Here is a 19,252-nt window from a genome sequence, read left to right on the forward strand (position 1 = left end):
ACGTCAAACTGCACTCAATAATGGCAATGGGATAAACACTGATACAATCAAATGTTCCAGATGTGTTGTCCACACATTGGCAAGCTTTACTCTATAAAGGAATCACTTCCTACAGCCTGGGTCCAGATTGCCGTTGAGGAAGAATATTTTTTATCCACACAACTTGCTAAGTATTTTATTATTTAATAGAATAATCCGTTTGGTCAATATAACCTTTCCAAGAGTCCATAGTTAAATCTTTCATATGCTTATTTTGTCTGATCAACAGATCTGAAACTCGGAGATAACCCATAGAAACAGTAAAGCATGCATTACTTAAGGAATTAAGCATTTACAATGATGTTGATTCATTAAGAAATGGCTTCAATTGTCAACATTTTCTTTTTCACTGACCTTTAAATGTAACTAAAAAATATCTAGGCCTTTAAAATATCTGCCCTCCATGTGCTATTTTGTGCACCAGGTAATTTTGGCATCCTCCAAGAACATTTCATTTTGAGCTGCAGTGGTTTCCAAACAGCCGAATCATAAGACATAAAGACATCCTCTAGCGATCAAACCGTATTTAATCTCTTTAGTTATTTTTGTTCAACCTCTCCACCTCATTATCTTCCCACTCCCTGATTAACTTCTCTGCACCCTACCCACCCCCCAACATGACCTCCGGGTCCGGCCTGCACTTGACCACGGACGGACTGGAGCCTGTTGTTTGTTTAGCTCTTGAGTGGAGTCAGTAAGGCAGAGGAGGGAAGCCATGGGCTGGTGAACACCCACCCGCTACTCACCACCAACGCTCCCTTGCAGGAGACCCTTCTCAGTGGGGCACCCTGACACTCTGCAGCTTCACCTCCTGAACAATATACAAATTAGAAAATTACTTATTATTTAATTTGTAATGCAGCCTTCAAAACTAGAAAGACAACAATTGCCATTATAGGAAAATGTACTGTCACACGATATAGGCCAATACTTTGTTATCAATGCGATACCTGCCTAGTCCTACAGGGACCGGCGTTATCTTTTTAAAACTCTAAAAACAAAGTCTTGAGACCGGACTCCGGATAATGTCTGGGGCAGCGGTGAGAGATCGCCACTCCCAAAAGCTTTCATTTCTGTTGTCAGCTCCCTCAAAGAGGTATTGTGGGAGAAATTCCCCAATTTAAATGCTCCCATGTTTGCTTTTGTGCCAAGAGAACCCACTCTGCTGACCTTTTGGAGGAAGACCAATGGGATTTTCCACTGCCCTTCTCCTCTGACAGCAGCCTGACAATGAACAACAAGCCAATTAAACTGATGACAGCATGGAGGAGGGATAAGAGGATTTTTGTAAACTGACAGACACTGAACTAAGCCCAAAGCCTTAGACACACTGTTCAAATACTGGTCACTAGATCAGAAAAATAATTATTTGTCTCTACATTTTTGTCATACCTTTAAATCTAATCTGTGTTTTTTTTCATGACAGTGATTGACAGTGACTTGTCTGTAACAAGGGGAGTCTGCTGGTTGAACACATAATTATGTCAGGAATGCTTTTAGAGCCGAACCCGTCTGTCTTGATTAAAACATTTTTTGTTTGGCTCGCCATTAACACGTGACCTAGTGGACTAATGAGTCACGGGTTACACTGCTCTGGATTACTGCCAAAGGAAGGTGGTGGTAGGAGGGTTACACTAATGTATAGAGATGCTGCTCTGGAGCCCCTAATGATCAAAAGCTACATAGACATGGTGGGAGTGGGGGAGCCATTTAAATGGGGGACACGTTCTTTTAGCCGTTGTCAGGCAAGCATGCGACGGGATATCCTGCATCGGGGACGCTTCATCCATATTTGGTGACTTTTTAGGATAAACTGAAGGACGAAGTGTTCCTTTATGCGTTAAGAAAATTATACTTTAAGCCGAATAAATTATATACCAAGCTTCTTGGATAGGGAAGGAGGGTTGTTTCGGAAAAGAGATAAGAGCAACAGATAAGGGTTTTCCATAAAGGTCAAAGCGACTTTGAAAACAAACACTCAACATTGTTATCTTTGACCTTCACTTTGGTTGAAAGGTTTCCTAGTTAGTTTACAAACTTTTTTCTCCAGCTGACGTATATGACGTAGCTTATACCTGTAAGCGAAGCAACCAATATGTTCAATTACACACACACTTGATTTTTTTAAGTTATGCTACACAGCAGCATTATAATAACAGTAAGTATGAATTCTGTGATGCTCACAAGGGGCTTTTACTCCCTTCATGCCTGTTTAAAACAATTATAACACGAGGAATGAGAGTGACCATTACAGTCATGTGAAAATAACAAATACAGAACCATGTTTACAAAAAGCTCTCTTTAAAAAAAAATCAATCCAAACTCCCTCAAGAGGCAGTTTATCTCCAGGGGCCGCAGACCCAGCTGTGCCACGGTCCATGTCCTGGGAACAAAAAGACGTCCAAGCGTCACGACACCTGCCAGCCTCATGGGGCTTTAACCCACAAGATGAGCATGAAACCCGTTGCAGCTGTATCGTTAAACAGAGATGCTGGATTTTTTTTTGGGACTTTGAGAAAATCTGTCTAAAATCTAGGATCTATTGTGGATCTTATTAGCCATTTAAACCTCCTGGAGTTCAAACTAAGGATTAGATTATGGACTACCACAAAACTGTTATCGTTACAGTCTAGTTCAAACCACTCCACCAAACAGGAAAGGTTTACAAATAAGGCAGGGGTTAATAACACAAATCAGTTTTTTTAACAAGCAGTGAAATGTCTTGACGTAACTTTATCACTGAACAATCCAAGAGGATACATTAGCTAGTACAGTGAGTTTCAATAACTGATGTTTATCCACAGTACCGAGTCCTATTGAATGTAAAGCCTCCTTTTATTCTTGTTTCCACATCACCATAAGCTTAATTTCCCTTTCACTTTCTCATGTATCCTTTAATTATTAGGCCTCAACTTTATTTGCCTAAATTCATTTAATTGAAGGGTGCTCTGTAATCTTTACAAAAAAGCATTTCAATGTAATGTTAAATATATTCAAGTCCATCTGTGGAGTACCTCGTCCTCAGCTGGCCCTAACGCTTTTGTGATCATATCAGTGTGCTCTCAGCTGGCCTCATTGTTTATCACTGGCAAGGTCAGGGCCAGATTGCCTAATGCCGTGACATCAGTGTTTTGGCCTGATTAACTGGCATCAATGTCGTTTATCATGGCGGATATCACGCATACTAATCTAGGGGGGTAGCCATGATTCCTTCTCTATCACTAGGACGCTGATGATAAAGCAACCAAACTGCAACAATTAAGTGTTTATTTGGCCTTGGGTGCAAAAAAAAACACCAACATTAACTATACGATTACACAAACGGAATTGTTTGGGAGAAATTCAGAAGGCATTAAGAAGCCAAATGAGGTGGCTGAAGTTCTGAAATCCTCATTATTACACCATTCTTCCTCAATAAAAGCTTTGCAATGAGATAATCTACTTCCAGGGGCAGCGTCCCAAAAGAGACTAGCTGAAGGATGGAGAAAGGGAGGGGGGACTAATCCCATTAGGTTGGCAGCTAAATGATTTGTTCCACAGAGATGGAGATAAAAAGATGTGGGGGGTGGGGTCTTCCAAAAAGGGAAACCCTTTTCTTCCGTCTATCCCCGTTAGCATCCTCATTGACAGCGTTTAAAGCTGTCCACACGCCACTTTATTCTCAAATTTGAAAGTCCAATTCATTCCCATGGGGGAAAGCAATGAGGAAATATCACAACAAAGAGAGAGAGAGAGAGAGAGAGAGAGAGAGAGAGAGAGAGAGGGGTAGGAGCTTCAGACACCAAACCATGACCAAAAACAGTCAACGCTTTAAAACATGAACATCCATCTGCTATTGGAGAAAATATTTAACATAAAAATCTAATATTAACAAGATTACCACTGGCATATGAAGCGCAAGAACCCGACGAATACAACATCTGTTGGCGTGTACCAGTACAATTGTTACATACAAGTGCCAATAGGATATAATAGAGTTTAATATGACTTTGAGAATCCTTTTATCCAACATAGTAGCAAACCGTTCAATGCCAATTCAACCACAAGTAGTCTCCATTTAAGAGTCTTTTAAAATGTGACTTACAAGCTTTATTTCAGCTTTTGTTACTCAGTTCGATATTATATGTCGTTTGTGTTGGTACTAAATAGGTACAAGACCCAGCCCTCTATATAAAGTACACATGGAAAACCACTCCACCACCTCACCCCCAAACAATCTTGAAGAGGTGTGACAACCTGACAGACACTTGGGGCAGTTCCCATTCTCCAAGAACGACAACAAAGAAACCCCCTCGTCTTCACACCAGCGTTTCCGCCAGGGGGGCGTCTTGCCGTCATTTGACGCCCTTATTCAGCTCGGGACGCCCTGAACTCGAGCCGAGGGCGTCCAAAAATATTAATAATTCGAGAAGATCGAGAATTTTTATCACTTTAAATAACGAAAAGGAAAAAGGACAAGGACATCCCTCTGTTGGAGGGGCAAATGAGTCTGGTGGGATTATTTTCAGAGTAATGAAGATCGTTTCCCCGACATCGGCGGTGCCTGCTACAGGACAACACGGAACGTGCGCGATTTGGACACGCTGAGCGGTGCTAGTGGAGCACACACGTGAGCTGCGAGCACCAGAGCCTCGCAGCGGCGAAACTGAGGCTCCGGGTAAACTGTGGTAACACGAAGAGCCGTTTGGGAGTCGAAACAGCCGGCGCTTTAACGGCCCGTCCACACAGCGGCGTGCGTTGAAAGCTTCACCATTCACTTTGAATGGTGAGACGTCACTTTTCACCGAACTGCATTGTGGGACGCGAAGCAGAGCTTTGCTGGCGTGGCTCGCTGCAAAAGTTGAGCAATGTTCAAATTTTGAAGCCTCTGCAGAAGCGTCAGCCAATCGAATCATATGCCAGTACAAGCTCTAGCCAATCAAACCGCTGCTTGTGTGTCAGGGGCGGGAGATTCATGTGATTGGTTGTTGGTCGAGTTTCAGACACGCCCGCCGGCAAGCTTCAACGCACGCCGCTGTGTGGACGGGCCGTAAGAGAGCTGAGCCAAATTATCCGGCTCACTAGCGTAAAAAGACGGTATCTATAAAAGGGACGTCTCAAGTCAAAATTCAAGCACCCCCCTGCTCTCGGGAGGGGGGCCCTCTCAGCCCTGGTCTGGCGGAAATACTGCTTCACACGGTAAAGCTTCAGGAAGCTGTTAAATAGCAAGTGGATGCTCGTCTCAAATAAAGGCAGAACAGCTGAAGACTTATAAATAAAAGACTGACGTACAGTACAATATGTAATAAACCACATGCCAATTTCCTACAATGCTTTATATCTGAAGATGATGCATTGTCATGAACGAATACATCCATCTTTATGTAAAGTGAGCAGAGGCACTAACACAGTCAGTCAAAAGAAAGCTTTACAAATTTTTGAAAAAAAAGCAATAGGCAGGTTAATACATATAATTAAGACAATGACATCGATCAGTGAGTTTCAGATATTTTCTTTTTCCAGTGTCTCCAATGTTACTATTTGTTATATATAAATCAACTTAAATAGGATAACCTTTTTGAAAGTTAGTCGGACAAAACAAGCAATTTAATGATATTAGTGTGGGCACTGAGAAACTGTGAAGGACTCATGGATATTGTAAAACAAATCGTTTGTTGCAACGCTAAATATAAACAGTTTGTAACACCATAGGGTAGGGCTGTGCAATTAATCGTATTTTAATCGTGATTACGATTATGGCTTGCGACGATTATGAAAACAGCATAATTGACAAAATACGATTATTTTGCTGGGTGCGTTTTCGCCCCTCCCTAAAAGCCCACTCGGCCACATGGGAGTGACATGTGTTGTGAGTGTTCAGCGCGAGCGAAGATGTCAGAACAAGAGCAGCAACTCGTTAAAAAGAAGGGTAAAACTATTTCCACTATTTGCAAGTACTTTGTCATTACATTTCACATCGCTAAAGATATGTGCCCAGTTAGCACTGTTAGCAACCAGGGCTTCAAGCAACACGTTGGACAAGCATTACGCGATGCCGTCTGGGTATTATTTCAGCAGGTCTGCGCTGCCTGCACTATATGACAAATGCCGTGGGGAAGTTGAGAGATGTGGCTTCAGCTGACTACTTTGCTACCACAACAGAACTATGGTCTAGCCGAGGGGTGCCCAATCAGTCGATCGCGAGATGTGTCTAAAAATAGAACAGCAATATTCTGTTTTATCGTTAATGTCCAGTAACATAATCTTCCTGTGCCAGAATAATGCACTTGAACGCATCAAAGCTTTGTGATTGGCCGGCGTCACCCCATGTGTCGGGGCGTGGCTGAGGGTCTTCAGTCCAGGTGGCAATATTGTCACCTGCCTGCGCTCATCTCTGAAACGAGACCATGTAAACGGGCTGGTGTTTCTTGCAAAAAATCTTTAAGAGATGACATGAGTAGCCCTACCAGCATTTGCCACGGTGGCCTAAACATTTTTATTTAGTCTTATATTGTAGTTCAAAATGTATTTCCTGTTACTTCTGGACCATGACGGTTGGCCAGCCTTCAACGTTTAACTGAGTGGAATATGTTTTACCAAAATGTTGGCTATATGTTAAGGAGTTTTCAGTAGGTTGTGACAGTGCACTGCATCATATTTGATTTAATTTATTTTAGTCTAATTTATTTTTATTTATCATATATGTTTAGTATGTTTTTGGAAGTGCGCTCCAACATATTTGTTGATCTTGTTTATTGGTAAAATATTATTCGTTTTAAAGTTCAATAAATGGTCAATGAATAATCGTCAAAATAATCGTGATATCAATTATTGACCCAAATAATCGTGATTATGATTTTTGCCATAATCGCACAGCCCTACCATAGGGTATCCCAAGGTGCAGCACACAATAGGTAATGGACGCATGGTCATTTATTAATTATAATTTACTTCAACAACAACAACAACAACAATACAGAATCGTATAGATAACATGTGAGTATTGCTCCAGTCCAGTAACACTAGAAGTTGTGTGTTTATAAACTAAAAGGTGAGAATTCCCAGCCGTGGAGGAGCATAGGAAGCTGTATGAACTGTTGGACTAACCAATGACTTCCGTGTCATCCTTTTCATGATCTTGGCCTCTGCTCGCGGTCACAGGCTAAGAAAACAGTAGCATGCCTTCATACGTATAATACAACACATTGTATTGTTCTGCCAGTGAAAGGGCGAGGAAGAGCGGGGGGGTTGTCTTCCCAGTGGGAGTCATCCTGGTCGACAATAGCACTAACATTCCTCTGGAAACACTGTGTGCCGGGAGGATCCCACTTCTACCAAAACTAAGGGATTAACTCAAGGTATTCTGGGAATTTTCGCCATCACCTTTGGGATCATAGAAACAACATTTCTCTCAGTGCTGTCAACAATGTTTTTTCAAGCTTGTATTGACAGCTCTAAAACAGGAGCCATATATTTAATCAACAGAGTGTGGTGTTACTATTGTAATGTAAACAGATGTAATTACCCAAGTTATTCTAATATTGTTGAGTGCCTCCATGTTTCAACAAGTTAAGTATTTACTTGGGATTCTTGTTTTTTTTTTCAATAATAATAATAATAATAATAAAAAAAGGTAGCAGTTTAAAGTCATTTACTCGTAGTGACTAAAAAAAAATGTGTAAGCTGAAGCTTCAGTTTACTTAACTTTTTACATAGCATTCTTGAATTACATTATGCACTATCTTTCCATCCTAATATTACTAACCGTCTCTAATGAACCAGACACAAACTGTCCATGAACAAATATTGACTTGCCTGCTGATCCATGCTTTGCTATTATTTCAGCAACGCTGAAAGAACGGAACAATCAGCATTTGCTGGAGGACAGGTCTGGTGGCAGATGTCACTTAATATGCAAAACGAGACGAGAGAGGAAGAGACAGTATAGCTGAATAAACAACGATGAAGCGATTAAAAAAAAAAAAAGTACAGTCGAGGATAACTCATTACATTTGTAGTGAAACATGGCAGAGTGTGTCTGTTTAAAAGGTGATCCTCATCACTCTCTATAATGTCAGACGAATCAATTATTAATCCAGTCAAGTAAAGACGCAACCCGTGTGTTGCTTTTTGTCATGCGATACATTTCTTTTTATATTATTTCAAATCTCAAATAATCTCAATGAGGAATATTATTAAATCTAACAATAACACAAGTTATTAGAGTTTACTTTGTATCTTTAATCCAATTATAGATTGTTGGTGTATTTGATCTTACAGCAGTTGGTTGTGTAATTAGCTGCTATGGCATTGTTGATGCACTACCTAATGGAAGCTAGCTGGCTACATGTAGTAGCACTTACCAAGCCGGGTCCATAGGACTGAAGTGAGAAGGTCATTGTATAGTAAATTATGTTTCTGCATTAAACAATTACTTCAAAAAAATGTGTTCACGTTTTGTTAAAATATATAATACATGCTATTTTGGGGATCCATATGTTGCAGTTTCTTGACTAGACACCCATCTTACTTTCCAGCAGGTCAAATGTTAAACCCAGCTGAGTTTTTAAAAAGAGAAAGCACCATCTCTTATGTGAATAAACAAAACCGGCCGACTTTCAACAGCCTGTTAATTTGCTGCTACAACCCAATAATCAAATCAAGTTTTATTTATATAGCACATTTATAAACGATTTTTGGTCGAGCCAAAGTGCTGTACATATAATAAAATTAGCCTACAGTAGAGACACTTTACAGCAAATACAACAACACAGATTGTTCAGAATATCAGTATGAGAAAAACGACACCCTCTATCCTTAGACCCTCACATCGTACAAGGAAAAACTTCTGGAGAAAACACACAGTTTAAGGGGAAACATGGGAGAAACCTCAGGGAGAGCAACAGAGGAGGGATCCCTCTCCCAGGACGGACAGACGTTCAATAGATGCCGTGTGTAAATCGAAGAGATAATACACTCGACAATAAAACCTTCTCATGGGAGCCGGGATAACTACCCAAATGAAGATTGAGGCTACTCCTCCATGAAAAGAGCTCATCAAGATTGACATTTTAAACAATGACAATGTTTGCAAGCTAGAACAAATGATATGGACAAAATACCGGTGAGCAGGATTTATATCTGAAGCTGTTAAGTTATCTGCAGCAGCAATTTGTTAACATGTGAATCCAGCTTTGCTCTGGTAGTGTAGATGGACCAGATTCAAATGATCCCTATCCGTTATGGGTATATATATATAAGTCAAAGTAGGCCAGCTAAAAAAGAAATGCAGGTGAAATGTGTGTAATTGCACTACAATGTTAGTATGTTATAATTCAATGGCATCAAATGGTATTAAAATGACTAAGATCATTTTAATAGCATTTATATCTTTGACAATTTATCATCCAACAAAAAGTAGTCATTGGGACAAGCCTAGTCTAGTGAAGTTGAATGAACAGAAACACTTTCTCAAAGAGGGAAAACAAAGTGCTTGAGAGAAAGGAGACATGTTATAGATACACAGTAGAAAACCGTCTTGAGACAACTTGTCTTAGCCTGACAAATGCCCATCCTTCGTTCACATACACATGGCAGGGGAGGCGACCATGTGCTCGACACTCCTCAGAGAGGGAACATGGGGTAGGTCGGTGAACCTGTGGACATCGTTGCCATGGGGATCTGCCCCTCACTTTGTGGAAACTGAAACCTGAGAGAGGGTGCAGGGCCATTGTCAAGCCGACTTCACCAAAGCATGGTGATGAGGACTAAAATTCACGCAGCCAAACATTGGAGACAACATTCTTCAATTGAAATACAGCAGCACTCTTTTAGTAAAAAAATGTAGGTAAATAGTTCAAGTAAAAAGAACAACTTCAAAGTAAGAAGAAAAATATGATATTTTCTCATATCATTAATATCAAGTGCTAATTATTACACATTCACTCAGTCATCCATGTGTTGATAACAGAACACACAAGTATTTTCTCACTATAATTATTGTGGGATGTTGAAATGCGGCTTTCGACGAACACAGCTTGATAATAAAAATGGCTCTCCATGTGCTGTGCTGCTGACAGCAGGCATTCATGTGCACAGAAGCTTTGACCACAGCAGATAAGATCAATGGAGTCAATCTCCACTGTAAACAGAGCCCCAATGACCGCCAGAGGAAACCATCTACTGCTGCAGTCTAACAGTTTACTGAGGAACGCCCCACCTTCTTCTTTTGGGAAGATGTTTATACACCAAATTAAATGGCATGTGGCCACAAGCAGCTTTTATGAAAGTTCAAGAGTGGAAAAACACAGCTTTGCTTTGGATTTAATGACCACTTTAAGAGTGCTGTTGCCTTCAGACTGGCGCATGACAAGCCTACATCAGATATTTACTTTGATTCAAGTAAAGTTCTAAGATGGTCTCAAGTCACACTAGGGTTAATAACCAAATGCCCAGAAAGTGCACCAGGGGTTAAAGAAAATGTGCATTGTTGCAGCACAGTGGCACTACACCACCACGTTCTAATCCATGACATCATTTTTACCCAAATGTACTTTTGAACCCGGTGGTTTACATTGGGAAAGAGATGGCTGTAAATCAGCAGATATATTATTTACGTAAATCAACTGTCCATTGAAAACGACATATGTTCTAAAAGATGTCAAATGCAAATCCAGATTTATTTTACTTGTCCATTCATCCGACTGAGCCGAGACCAGCGGATCTTTGGCGGTATTAAGGACAACTCAAGTGCACATGCTCTATAGGCCCAAGGCCCAGGATAATCCGGGTGCTTTTTGAATACAGTCAGTCAACGTCTGTCTCCAAGCGCCACTTGTTGTGGCTTACGGCCCGTCCACACAGCGGCGTGCATTGAAGCTTGCCGACGGGCGTGTCTGAAACTCGACCAACAACCAATCACATGAATCTCCCGCCCCTGACACACAAGCAGTGGTTTGATTGGCTAGAGCTTGTACTGGCATATGATTCAATTGGCTGACGCTTCTGCAGAGGCTTCAAAAGTTGAACATTGCTCAATTTTTGCAGCGAACCACGCCAGCAAAGCTCCACGTCGCTTCCTGCAATGCAGTTCGGCGAAAAGTGACGTCACCACATTCAAAGTGAATGGTGAAGCTTTCAACGCACGCTGCTGTGTGGACGGGCCGTTATTGTCCGAATCAAAGCTAGACACCTTTTGCACGAGCATTCAAAAACTGAACCAAAAAGGCAAACAACTGTAACTTGTATAAACCACAACAAACAGGTCAGGTGTCCAGAGAGGTGGAGCCTCTGCCAGCCATAAGGTCAGAGTGACTGCATCATCACTGGGAGTGAGTCAAGCAGCAGCTGGAGAAACAACAAACACCCCTAACCCCCAAGTCCCTGACCAGACCCTTAAACCAGTTCACCACAACTCACATACACTGTGTGGCTCTGGATCATCAGTATTTTCCCCAATAAACAATCAGAACAATACCAACACCAAGTTTGATGTTCAAATTTAAAGTAATTTTCAAACATGCAAGTTATTTAGAGAAATTGCATTTTAACAGTGTTCTCTTGAAAGTGATTGTCTATGGTAAAAGCCCAATGCTGCATTGAGTGCAAACAAAGAGCTTGCAAATGAGAAAAAAAAGAAAAAACGATGAAACCATTGCATGAGCAACCAACTACAGGTTCTGCACTCACCTGCACGTCTGAGAAGAGTCAAAGGTGTTGTGTGATTGCATTTTCCCTCAGCTGCATCTCAGACAGCTACCAGTCCAACCATGGAGAGAACGTCCCAGAGAGACATGAGAATGACTTGTATACGTCAACCAACGCTGTCTCACATGGCAGAGCAAGAGCCAATCACAACACAGCCTCTCCAAGACTAAACACACACACACATTGTAACCTGACAATACCAGCCAGTGAGGGAGCCTGTAACATGAGCCGGCTGGTGACCAGTGGGCCGGGGGTCCGGGTGCTCTCAGCCATAAACAGTGTCATCTCCGGCAGGAGACAAATCCAACAGCTCTGTCTGTGCAGGACAATGGGAGTGGGAGATATTGGGGGGCATTTCCAACAGTCTTTGGGTGAAGAGGCTTCACAAGATGTTCTTGTAAAGCACATCGTACGTCTCAATAAAGTGATATTTAAATGTAGGGCTCCACTGAGCAATATGGCTTTAGTGTCGTATAGACAATGATATATAGGGCTCACAATAAATCATTTAATCTATAAAAACTCACAACCGAAAACTCTAAAAGCCTGCAGTGACGTGTTTGTGCTGAAATACTAACTTTCTTAAATGATCCATCAAAACTGCAGATTAAATTGACAAATTGTTTCGGCTCTAATTTGATTCTTGATACAAATATGTAAACTCAGTTCAACAACATTTTGAGCAGAACTTTTTCCTGCTTTCTTACTAAGAGTTAGAGAGGACAAAATGATAACCCGATGTGATTGACTAGCTTAGGTAAAAGCTGATTAAGAAAGAAAAATATTGTTTCTTTAACCTGTAAGTTAACATGTGTAAGAATTAGTGGTGCACGATAATTATCGGGCCGATAATTATCGGTCCGATATTAGGAATTATGACGTCATCCCGATAAACCCGATAAAAGTATTAATAGCCCCGATAATATACAATATATTTTTTGGGTAAAAAAAAAGAAAAAGATACTGCGGTGTGGGTGGATTGGGATGAGGGGCGCTTGTTTTTCACTCGGCTCCTCCCGTTTTGCCAGTACTGTGGTATTAGTGGTTTAGGAAGAGGGGAGTTTTTCACAAATCCAGCGCTCCCTAACTCATGCCTGGCTGTGACGTAAATGGTGTGCGGCCGTGAAGCCAGGACAGTAAACAAACATGTCGTCGGTAGTATGGGACTATTTCAAAGTTTCAGAGTTAGATAGTTCGCTTGCTATTTGTATTAACAAATGCAATGCAGAAGTTCCACGAGGAGGGAAAAAGGCAACGAGCTATAATACTTCCAACCTGATTAGTCACCTGAAACATCGCCATCGCTACGATGGTGTGTTAAAAGCGTACGAAGACGCCTGCGCTGCTAAACTAGCGGCGAATCCAAAGCCATCTGCAAAGGCACCGGGACTTTTACCTATCGACGAGGCTTTTGAAAAAGGCAAGAACTTTATTTGGGAAAATAAATATTGTCACTTTGAAGAGTCAAAACTGTTCTTGGCTTTGTTTTGTTCATAGTAGTAATGCTCATGTCATTTGCTCACTACTAGGGGTGTAACGGTACACGTACCGAAATTATTCGGTACAGGCCCTTCGGTTCGGTACACGTGTGTACCGAAGTGTACCGAACGAATATAACGTTAAACGTAAAAAATTGAGAACGTGAACAACTTCTTGGAAGTAATCTCAGGTGCTGCGTCGCAGCATTCAGAGTAATTTCCTCACATTGGGCTCATCGCGTCATAGAGCGAGCAAGTCATTTCATTGGATGAGAGGGCATGCTATGAGAGTTGGTCAGAGGGATGCGTTCAAATTTAGTCAGTAATTTGAGGAACTGTCGAAAATTAATGGCGAACGCAGATAAAGTTGAGCTCGAAAATCCTCCAGCATCATTGAAGTCTCCGGTTTGGGAACATTTTGGTTTCGCAGTTACGTACAAGGATGACGGACAAAGACAGGTGGACCGAACCAAAGCTGTTTGTCGGCATTGTTCAACTAAAATTGGTTCCGCGGCTGGCAATACATCAAACTTGCACACTCTTGAAAAGGCATCACCCGAACGTGAATATCACCGGTACCAAAAGAAAAAAGACTGAAGTGCAAACCCAACTCCCGCTAGCATTTAGCCTCCACCACTCGCAAAAACTTCAGACCGAGCCAAAGCTATTATAAAACGCCAAATATCCTTATGTTGCCATGTTAGCAAAGCGCTACCTGGCTGTATCTGCTACCTCTGTCCCTAGTGAGAGGGTTTTCTCCACAGCAGGAGACATTGCTAGTGCCAGCAGATCTGATCTCGAAATCATATTTTAATCACACGAAGCCAGAATAAATTGAATAACGACTTCTCCAACCTTCTCCAACCTTCTACTTTTCTCCAGAGTGCCGTGGTTCATTGTTTATTAATGTGTTTCTGCAGCATTTACCGACCGCTGCAGTATTGGCTGCTCTTCCACGGGAGTTTATTCTCCCGTTAGCTCCCGGTTAGCTCACACTGCAGCGGCCGCTCTAAAGTATTCACTGTCCGACTCACACAAGCAGCTGATGCATATCCCCAGCTCCCCTTAGCCTAAGTGAATGTGTGTCAGTCTGAATTGACGCTGTTTGGTATCACAACGCTGTTATGAAAGTTTCTCTGGTATAAAACGGGTGATGTTGGCATAGCAACCGAAGCTAAACTGACTACTTGCATCCGATAGCTGCAATAATACAAAACAACACGTCTGCCTCTCTCCACAATGATCGATAACAGTGAACGGATGGTCAAAGTAAGGTACAAATAAACAGAATCACACGAAGCCTGATTAGTGTTGCCTGACTTTATAAAGTGTGTTTATAGGCACTACTGCTTGTAGGCAGGCATGACAGTCGACCCATGGGAGGTGGGTTTAGTTTCCTGCACGCCTCGACGTAAGAGAGACGTAAGCGACGTCACCTCTTAGCTCCAAAGCTCTTGCCTCTGGACCGACAATTTTTTGGAGCTGGAAATGAAGCGGATTCCAGAGCTAAGAGCCGGCGCAGCTCCGGTGTGAACTGGAAAACCCGGCGCTTTTCAGGCTCTAGCTCCGAGCCGGAGCTGAAAAGGCGCTGGTGTGAAAGGGGCATCAGTGGAGTCTAGCACTTTGTTTAAGTTTATGTTTTTTTCAGTACAAGAACCTTTAAGTGCAGTAGTTGAACTGGGTGCTAGCCGGCTAGGCTTTTTTTAATATTATTATTCTAAAGCTGTGACTGTTTTGTTTTTATAGTCAGCACTGTGGTGAGGTATTTTGAGTAACTTAAGTGCATTCCTCCCTGTAACAAACAGGTTGGTGTTGTTGTACAGTAGTTGGGTGTCCTGTCACTGTGGACGGTGCTACTGCAAAGTTTACATTTTGTTATTATAAAGCTGCAAAAATTCTATTTGTTATGTTCAGCACTCAGGCAGCAGCAATATCTTTATTTTAGTTACTGTATGTTGTTACCAGAGAGACTTGAGTTTAAGTCAAGCACTTTGTTTAAAGCCACAGTAGTTGGCTGTCAAATTCATTTTAGTTACTCTATGTTTTTGCTACAAAAAACTGAGACTTGGATTTAAGTCCAGCACTTTGATGTTGATGGTGTCTGTTAAGCCACAATAGTTGGCTCCAGGTTCCACATTTTGAATGTAGTAATGTTTGTTCAGTATTCAGCAACTACAGACTAAAGACAAAGTTATATTTTTGTTACAAGAGAGACAAATGTTGTCTGTTTAAATTCATTGTACTCACGTGACGTCTAAGAGTAAGAGTGCAATAAATATTTTCATTGAAACGATGAGAATCGTGTGAGAATCGTGTGAGAATCGTATGAGAATCGTGTGAGAATCGTGATCTCAATTCTTATGGAGGAAAATCGTGATTCACATTTGAGCAAGAATCGTGCAGCCCTACTGCCGATTAGCTTTTGTGATAAGGGTTAAGTTCTGTCTAAACTAAATCAGATTTGCTCTGTTGTGGAATGCTTCAACTTGACAGACAAAGTCTGGGCATGCCTGCATAGCTGAGGGATTATCACAGTATCAAGTGAGCCCTGAATTCTCCTTGCACCTGCCTTGTCCTGCTTAACGTACAAGAAACAGGCAGGATTGTTCACTCCTCCCTTTTTAGGTAGCTTGCCTTTCATTCACGAGTATTTCTGAAGGGATAATGACTAGCTGAAGGTGAGCCGCTTCTACTCGACTGACACTTCCACCTGACAAAAGGTTGATGTGGAAGTTTTGTAAATACAAATGACTGATCTGTCATTCCTGCAGTACTTCAGATCCAGGGGGGAACGAACACACACACACACAAGTATTGTGCAGGACTTAATCAAATAAATGGAGCAGTTAGAAGACTTTTGGTTCAGTTCTAAATATACTAAATGTGCACACAATGCTACAGAATAGTGAACGATGCACAATTTCTGTACAATAGGAATTCAGTCAAATGAAAACTATTTAAACGACTCTGACAATTGTGGCACAAAGGTAAGACTTTAAGACCGAGGGGTATCTTTTTTTAACAGAGTTATATTATTAAGAAATAAAGATTGTGATTTTAAAACGTGTTGCTCGTTTTGAAGGTTACATTTTGCCAAAATATCGTCAGCATTTCGACATTGAAGACAAGTGAAAATGATCTGCATTCACCTTGAAGCATGGGTAAGGCAGTGAAAGATGATTATAGTGGCTTGTGGTTCCTGGCCTCAACAGCGCATTATTCTGCCACTCCTCCCATTGTGGTCCAATACCAAAACAATGGTGTACAGCACGCCTCTTTCAGCAGTGAGACATTTCTCTCAGTGTGTAATTCACTTGATTCACAGGATCAACTCATTAGCTCTAAGAGATCAAGAAAGAGTTAAGTACAATTCTGATATACTGCCAACAACGTTGACGATGATACGGACCCTCCTTCATACGAGGTATGTACAACTTCAAAAAAAGTGTTTGACGCATGTTTATGAAAGATTTGTCTAAAAAATATCTAATTCCAAACCGTTTTGTAGGTATTAAAGTACAAAAAGGTAGGCAGGAGTATGACAAATGACGAAAACGGTCGTTTGCGTTACCGTTTAGTGTCATATAGACCGTTCGGCCACACGAGGACGACCGAATACGACACTAAATGACTGCGGAAACGATAACGGGTCCCAAGGTGGATAGAACGGCATACGCAACGCTCTGGGGGGTCCAACGGCTCCGTGTGTACGCCCTATACGATCATTTTCTGATAATGATGAGTAGGGATGTCCCGATCACCTTTTTTTGCTCCCGATCCGATTCCGATCATTTGATTTTGACAATCTGCCGATACCGATTTTTCCCTATCTGTATACAATGCATTAAGAGAAAAAAAAGGTAACAGATAACGGCTGGTCATCCAACGCGATGAATTCAGCTATCTTGGCTGTTATTTTGTTGGCCTTTTCACTGTTCTGGGGCAGTTTCTCTTTCCTTTTAAAAGTCTCCGAAAGTGTTGGTTGTTTCAGTGCCGTTACCTGAGTGGCCGCTGTGTACTCGTCGTGTTGTTGTTGGTGTTTGTTTCTAAGGTAGCGTATTAGATTGGTCGTGTTGAACGTAACTCTGTTCTTTCCACCACTCGGAACCTCCGCCTTGCAAACATTGCATCTGGTTGTTACACTGCCTTCGCTTTCAATTTTATAATACTTCCAAACTCCTGACATTTTCTCTGTCCCGACTCCCGAGTCACCAGCCAAACGTAGCCTCTCGTTAGCTTACTGCTACTATTAGACACTGCGCCCACTCTGTTGCCAGATTTGAGAGAAATAAGCAACCAGGTATATGAAAACAAGCCCAAAGAAAGCAACACATACATGATGTTGTGTAATTGTAAACCAAAACTAAGGCCTCAGGATGAATTTAAGACGTGAACATGGTCATTTTTGTTTTGTAACATTAAATTAAAAAAAATATTTTATAAAAAAATTAATTAAAAGAAATTAAAATCCCGATGCCCGATTTTCTTCTCCCGATTCCGATCTTTTGAAAATCAAGTGATCGGCTCCCCGATCACGTGATTGGATCGGGACATCTCTAATGATGAGGCAATAGCCCCGCCTCTCCCCACCTCTGCTGCTCACTCGTCAAAGTAAACTGCACACTGAATTCAGATTATTTATCTTTCTCTCGATATGGACATAAACGCGAGTGAAGTCTAATCTGACAGGACGGAGACACCTCTCAAACTAACTAAACTAGTTATAAATATGTTTATTTTTACTGTCTGCCGGGCCACTCATTACTGGATCAGCTGCTGCATGAAACAGACACCGACGCTGTCAGAAGAGAGGGAGGAAAAAGAGAGGCTCCGTGTATTTTATTATTATATTACATGGAGTAGTTATTCATTTGTTTTAAAGCTCAATAAATAACAAAGATGACCTTTGACCGGCACTTTTATAATTTTGTCGGAAGATTTAAATTTAATACACGTTGACTGGCGAAAAACTCTGCCCGGTTCCCTCTGCCCCCACCGCGGAGAATAAACAGAAGGGCAACCATGACAACCATGCTTCTTCGCTGCTTTTGTGGAGGAAGTTACAGCGCCACGTACAGGCTCCTGCATATGTACTGCAGCTTCTCCAGCGGTTGGAGCTAAACGGAGCGGTCTCGTGTGGACAGACACTATCGGGATGACTATAGCGTGTGGACGGAAGCTTTTTTTGCGATTGCGTTTGCGTTAATCCTATACATTTAGCCGTTTTCGTCCTCGTGTGGCCGGGGCATGAGTCAGGTTAGTAATGCTCCATCACATCCATTACAGGGTGAATCTTAAACTGAATCTTGACTTTAAAGCAACCCAACGGAAGTTTCATGTAAGTTTAGTTCTTTCACTCGTAGCTCGGGCTGCGGGGGTGCTAGAGACGGGAGCACGTTGATGTGACCTTCCTAGCCGGAGATATGGCCGCATTTTACAATAAACTTCAATTGGTCGCTTAAAAAAATATCGCAAATCGAATTGCAATATCTGTCAGAAAAATCGCAATTAGATTATTTCCCAAAATCGTGCAGCCCTACAAGGGTAGGCAGAAGTATGACAAATTACTCATTATTAAATTAATTAATTAATTAGGGATGCACGATATTGGTTTTTTGTAACAGATACCGATAACTTCCTGCTTCTCAAGACCGATACCAATAATATAAATATATATATATATATATATATATATATTAGGGCTGTCAAACGATTACAATTTTTAATCAGATTAATCACAGCTTAAAAATTAATTAATCACCATTCGAACTATGTCCAAAATATGCCATTTATTTATGTATATTGTGGTGGGAATGGAAAGATAAATGAAAGAAGGCGGATATATCCATTTAACATACAGTATCTATGTTTATTATAACATTTTTCTGTGTGTCAAAATGAAAGCCCACACACACCTAAATCCGTTGTACAGACCGACGTTAACAGCAGCCCTGTCTGTGCACACGGAGACCGACTGTCGTCCGGTGATCTAACCGCCTTCTGGAAAAGCTTCACAAGTACGTCGGTACGCAAATGCGCTTTGTGACACA

General features: G+C 41.4%; 1 protein-coding gene across 1 annotated transcript in view; it reads right to left on the reverse strand.

Annotated features, from left to right (window-relative positions):
• Positions 1–19,252, reverse strand: part of kank1a (KN motif and ankyrin repeat domains 1a) — a 66,624-nt gene that overhangs the window by 41,502 nt on the left and 5,870 nt on the right. The gene's annotated exons all lie outside the window — the stretch shown is intronic.

This window comes from Pseudochaenichthys georgianus, chromosome 9, assembly GCF_902827115.2.
Source record: "Pseudochaenichthys georgianus chromosome 9, fPseGeo1.2, whole genome shotgun sequence".
NCBI classification, from domain to species: Eukaryota; Metazoa; Chordata; class Actinopteri; order Perciformes; family Channichthyidae; genus Pseudochaenichthys; species Pseudochaenichthys georgianus.